Source organism: Mus pahari, chromosome 1 (genome assembly GCF_900095145.1).
Source record: "Mus pahari chromosome 1, PAHARI_EIJ_v1.1, whole genome shotgun sequence".
Taxonomy (NCBI): Eukaryota; Metazoa; Chordata; class Mammalia; order Rodentia; family Muridae; genus Mus; species Mus pahari.
Window position 1 is genome coordinate 96,147,772 of NC_034590.1, and position 6,629 is coordinate 96,154,400.

The following is a 6,629-nucleotide window of genomic DNA, read 5'->3' on the forward strand; positions in this document are numbered from 1 at the left end:
TTTTTTTTTTTTTTTTTTTGGTTTTTCAAGACAGGGTTTCTCTGTGTAGCCTTGGCTGTCCTGGAACTCACTTTGTAGACCAGGCTGGCCTCGAACTGAGAAATCCATCCGCCTCTGCCTCTGCCTCCCAAATGCTGGGGTTGAAGGCATATGCCACCATGCCTGGTGGCTGTTTACTATTTTTTGAATTCACTTTACAACCCAAGATCAGTCCTTCCTCTCCTCCCAGTGCCCCCTCATGCAAGTCTTCCCCCCATTCCACCTTTCCCCGGGGAAGCCCCTCCTTTGGGTGTCAACCCTGCCCCACACCCACACATATCAAGTCTCTGCCTGACTAGTGCTTTCTCTCCCACTGAGGCCAGACAGGATGGTCCATTTAGGGGTGCAGAATCCACAGGCAGGTGGGCAAGAGCCCCTGCTCTAGTTGTTGGGGGACCCACATGAAGACCAAGCTGCTCATCTGCTACATATGTGCAGGGAGCCTGGGTCCAGCCCGGGCTCGTTCTTTGGTTGGTGATTAAGTCTCTGGGAGCCCCGAAGAGTCCAGGTTAGTTGACTCTGTTGGTCTTCCTGTAGTCTCTGTCTTCTTTGGGTCTCCCACCTTTTCTGTAAGACTCTCTGAGTTTCATCTAATGTGTGGGTGTGTGTGTCCGTACCTCGTTCCATTGGCTGCTGGGTGGAGCCTCTCAGAGAACAGTTATGCTAGGTTCCTATCTGCAAACATAGCAGAGTGTCATTAGTGTTAGGGTCTGGTTCTTGCCATAGGATGGGTCTCAATTTGGGGCAGGCATTGGATGGCCATTCCCTCCATCTCTTCTCCATCTTCCTGGACACATTTGGGGTCAAAGGTTTTGTGGGTGGATTGCTGACCTTATGCTTCCACTGGGAGTCCTGCCTGGCTACTGGAAGTGGCCACTTCAGGATCCATATACCCCACTGCTCGGAGTCTCAGCTGGACTAACCCCATAACCCTCCCAAGACTTACCCCATCCCAGGTCTCCGGCACCTCGGAGAGATTGTCCCACCACCTCTGATTTCCCTTATCTTTCGCCTGCTGTCTTTACATCTGACCTCCCTCCCTTCCTCGTCACCTCTCCCACCAAGTTTCCTCCCTCTGTCCACCTCCAATATCTATTTTGTTTCCCCTTCTGAGAACAGTTCCCCTTGGGCCCTCCTTCTTACTTGGCTTCTTTGGGTTTGTTAATTATAACATGGTTATCCTGTAATTTATGGCTTATATCCACTTATAAGTGAGTACATACCATGTCCTTTTAGGTCTGAGTTACATCACTTAGGATGATATTTTCTAGTTCCACCCATTTGCCTGTGAAATTCATGATGTTCTTATTTTTAATGGCTGAGTAGTATTCCATTGTGTAGATACACCACATATTCTGTATGCATTCTTCAGTTGAAAGACATATAGCTTGTTTCCAGTTTCTGGCTTGCCATGGCACCCCATTCAGGTATGGGGGTCCCTGGGATGATAGTCCTTGAAAGCTAGGTGGGAAAGGATTTGGCGGTGACAAACAGGAACAAACAGAGAGGGGGTCTCAATCTGAGTGTATTTTGCAGCTCTCAAGCAAGGGCTTTTTTGGTTTGGTTTGGTTTTGGTTTTGGTTTTTTGAGACAGGATTTCTCTGTGTAGCCCAGTCTGTTCTAGAACTAACTCTGTAGATCAGGCTGGCTCTGCCTCCTAAGTGCTGGGATTAAAGGCATATGCCACCACTGCCCTGCATGCAAGGGTTTTTATACATTTTAAAAAACAAATATTGCAACTCTTAGAAGATGTGTTCAGTGAAGCAATCTCAAATTCCATCATTATCATTTGGCACAATAAAGCACAGAAGTCAAGCCAACATTATAACTCTGAAAAGATGTATTCAGTGACTCACAGACAGACAGGACAGGTGACATCATTATTAATAGAAATCATCCAAGTGTTACAACTCTGAAAGGGTGTATTCAGTCGGGCAGTTATCCAAGGTTAGTGGCATATTTCCAAGAGCAGGTTAATCAATCTTTATAGTCAATTATTGTTTAACATCTAATGCCTGATTTTTTTTTATAAATCTTCAACGCATAAATTTAAACTATTTTCTATTTTAATTCTTTTTATTTAAGGCTTTCTTTACCATACACCAAAGACCACCTCCAACAACATACATGTAGCCATATGAAATTTTATTGTTGGGAAAGTTTTTTGTTTGTTTGTTTGTTTCGAGACAGGGTTTCTCTGTATAGCCCTGGCTGTCCTGGAACTCATTCTGTAGACCAGGCTGGCCTCGAACTCAGAAATCCACCTGCCTCTGCCTCCCGAGTGCTGGGATTAAAGGCGTGCGCCACCACGCCCAGCTGGGAAAGTTTTAATCTATCATAATACTATTATATAATTTTATAAATGATTTAAAAAGTAAAGCATTGGTTTCCCAGAGATAAGGTCATGTTAGTGACCCCATCTCAAGGGACGGTTTCTTACCCATTATTCTCACTTAAGATCTTGGCCTAGGCTACCAGGAACATGTCATAACTAAGAAAAGGAATAAAACAAAACAGATAAATTGCCATGAAAACTACAGCTCAATATTTTATTCTGGGCAAGAGTTCCATAACCAAAGCCAGGCAGTGGTGACGCATGCCTTTAATCCCAGCACTTGGGAGGCAGAGGCAGGCAGATTTCTGAGTTCAAGGCCAGCCTAGTCTACAGGGTGAGATCCAGGACAGCTAGGGCTACACAGAAAAACCCTGTCTCAAAAAAAGAATTCCACAATCAGTGTCAGGAGTCCTCCTCCTTTTGAAGTGGTCACCTCATTCTGTGGCACTGGCTATTACAAACAAAGCTGCTATGAACATAACCGAGCAAGTATCTTTGTGGGAGAGTAGATCGTCTTTTGGGTATATGCCCACAAGTGGTATAGCTGGATCTGAGGTAGAACTATTCCCAATCTTGTGAGAAACTGCCAAATTGATTTCTAGAGTAGTTGTAAAGTTTGCACTCCTACCAGCAGTGGAGAAGTGTTTCCTTTGTTTGACATCCTCACCATACTTTTAATCCCAGCACTCAGGAAGAAGAGGCAGGTTGGATGACCTAGTACCTAGTAGGACTCTGTCTTTTTTTCTTTCTGTAGTCCCTGACAGCCTTGGAACTCACTATGCAGACCAGACTGGCCTCCGAAGTGCTGGGATTAAAGTTGTGTTTCTTTATGCTTGGCTAAGAGTCTGTGTCTTTTTAAAAAGCTAAATAAGTAGATCAGTTTCTAGGAAACACCTCACTGGCAGCGAGACACACCAAGACTGAGTATAAAACAGTGTAAGTCAGGGGTTGGAGAAAGGGTTCAGTGGTTAAGAGCACTGGCTGCTCCTCAGAGGTCCTGAGTTCAGTTCCCAAAAGTCACATGGTGGCTCACAACCATCTGTAATGGAATCTGATGCCCTCTTCTGGGGTGTCTGAAGACAGCTGCTGTGAACTCACATACATAAAATAAATGAATATTTAAAAAAAAAATCAAGAGCAGAGAGTGTAAGTCAAGAAGCAAGCATGTATTAATAAAGAAAATAGCCAGGTGGTGGTGACTCACGCCTTTAATCCCAGCGCTCAGGGAGAGGCAGGCGGACTTCTGAGTTCAAGGCCAGCCTGGTCTACAAAGTGAGTTCCAGGACAGCCAGGGCTACACAGAGAAACCCTGTCTCGAAAAATAAAAAAAATAAAAAAATAAAAAAAGCCGGGCGTGGTAGCACACGCCTTTAATCCCAACACTTGGGAGGCAGAAGCAGGTGGATTTCTGAGTTCGAGGCCAGCCTGGTCTACAAAGTGAGTTCCTGGACAGCCAGGGCTATACAGAGAAACCCTGTCTAAAATAAATAAATAAATAAATAAATAAATAAATAAAATAGAACAGTTGTAAATATATATATGCACCAAATGCCAGGGCTATACAGAGAAACCCTGTCTCAATAAACCAAAAATAAATAAATAAATAAATAAATAAATAAATAAATAAATAAAATAGAACAGTTGTAAATATATATGTACCAAATGTTGGGCCTTCCAGTTTCATAAATACTAATGGATAGAAAAGGACAGATGGGTCCAAATAAAGTAAATTTTAATATAAAAATACATTTTGCCGGGCATGGTGGCACATGCCTTTAATCCTAGCACTCGGGAGGCAGAGGCAGGAAGATTTCTGAGTTCCAGGCTAGCCTGGTCTACAAAGTGAATTCCAGGACAGCCAGGGCTATACAGAGAAACCCTGTTTCAAAAGAAAAATTCACTACAAGTTGTATGCGTGAGTGTGCACATTCATGCAGACCAGTATGGGAGAATATGTCACACACAGCACACAGTAGAATCAGAGGACATCTTGCAGTTTTGTATTTTCACCGTGTGAGTCATTGAGTTGAGATCAGGTTATCTGGCTTGGGACCTAATAAGCCATCTCACTGACCTGGCTTTTAAATTTTTTTATTTTTTTAATATTTTATAAGGTCAGAGTGGAATAAAGATCAATGACAAGGAATTAGAGAAACTATTCAGGCCAGGTGATGCACACTTTCTTCTTCTTCTTCTTTTTTTTTTTTTTCAAGGCAGCGTTTAGGGTTTCTCTGTGTAGCCTTGTAGCTTGGCTGTCCTGGAACTCACTTTGTACATCAGGCTATCCTTGAACTCAGGTCTGCCTGCCTCTGCCTCCTAGGTGCTAAGATTAAAGGCATGTGCCTTTAACCACCACAGCCTAGCTGGTTCACATCTTTTATCCTAGCACTTGGGAGGCATATGTAAGTGTAACTCTGAGTTCAAGGCCAATCTGGTCTGCATACTGAGTTTCAGTATCTCCAATAGAGAGATCCTGTCTCAAACAAAAACTATGTAGATGCATAGAAACTGAACAGGAGATTTCTGCATTGAAGAAATCAGAGAGACATTTAAAAATTCCTAAGAATTGGGGCAAAGGATGTGGCTCAGTTGATAAAGTTTTATCTAGCATTTATGAGGTTGTAAATTCCTTCATGTCAATGTCAAGGTTTAGGGAAAAAAAAATCCACCCACAAATGAGTAGATAGAAAGCAGGGCAGGAATTAAAAGAACGGAGCCTGGAAGAACATGAAGGGTTAATGTAACTGTCATTGTTGGTTCTTGATAAGGCAAGATTGACAAACCTTTAGTCATACAAACCAAAAGGAATGGAGACAGCTCAAGTAAAATTAAGGATTATCAGTAGTGGTAGAAGACATCCCAGCCCAGCCACCAGCAGCCTGAGATGCTCCTTTTGACCTTAGAGATGGCCACTAGGTAAGGCCAGATCCCCACCTGCTCCAGAAAAGTATTTTGGGATGAGTCAGAGTAAAACAGTTAGTGAGTTCATTAAATACTAAGACAATCACAAAGGAAAAGGACACATCCTGGGTGTGAGCTACTTAAAGAGGAATCATACTTCGATATCTTTACAGTGGCTGTGTGAGCCTGTGGCTTCTCAAGTTACTTTCCTGAAAGGATGCTGCCTCATCCTGTATAGCTGCAGTCCCTGAGTACTTCTGAGGGAACAAAGAAATAACACATGATGCATGCCTTTAATCCCAGCACTCTGGAAACAGAGGTAGGAGATCTCTGAGTTCGAGGCCAACCTGGTCTACAGAGTGAGACCCAGGGCAGCCAGCATTATACAGAGAAACCCTGTCCACAAACAAACAAAACCCAAAAAACCAAAGCCAAAGCCAAGTGACACATGGCCACAGGTACGGAGGAGCTGGCATTGAATGGAGGAGGGGCTGAAGCACTCGGAAGCTTAGCGTGTGTGTACAGTTGAACAGGATTACAAGGGTTTTTTGGGTGTTTTGTTTCGAAGACAGGGTTTCTCTGTGTAGCCCTGGCTATCCTGGAACTCACTCTGTAGACCAGGCTAGCCTCGAACTCAGAAATCTGCCTGCTTCAGCCTCCCAAGTGCTGGGATTAAAGGCATGCGCCACTACTGCCCAGCTACAAGGTTTAGCTAATCATGGTAGGAACACCCTGTCAGGGATCAGTCTTGAGATTGTAAACATGAGAGTGGGGAATGGATATTTTCTGCAAACACTCAACATTGGCACTCTGACTGGAGAAAGGCCTTGCCATCCCACTGACCAGCACTCTGGGGAAGGGGGAGGACTTTAACACCCCATGAGTCCTTGATATGGTCATGCCTGTGTAAACAACAAACATTTACTCTGATAGTGAAAAACTCCTGACTTTTCTGTAAAAACAGGATTCTCATGAGTGTATAGCTGTCCCTGCTGAACTTGACTCATCCAGAGAGGAATGTTTGCAGAGAGACCATCTCTCAAAATAATCTGTCTGATAATTTGCCTGAAGCAAACAACTCTGTGAAAGAGAAATCTCAAGCCCCAATGTAGCCCCAGAGCTGCATCAAGTTCCTCAAGTGTGTAGTCTAGGTTTGTTCCCTGTGGACTCTTCCATTTCCTTGAGCCAGAGGCTTCCCCTCTGTGTGTTCTAAGAAACAGTCTTGGCAAGGTCAGACTAGTCTCATTCTGTCTCCTGTTTGTTTATGGTGCCTGTATTAGTTAGGGTTTTACTGCTGTGAACAGACACCATGACCAAGGCAAGTCATATAAAAACAACATTTAATTGGGGCTGG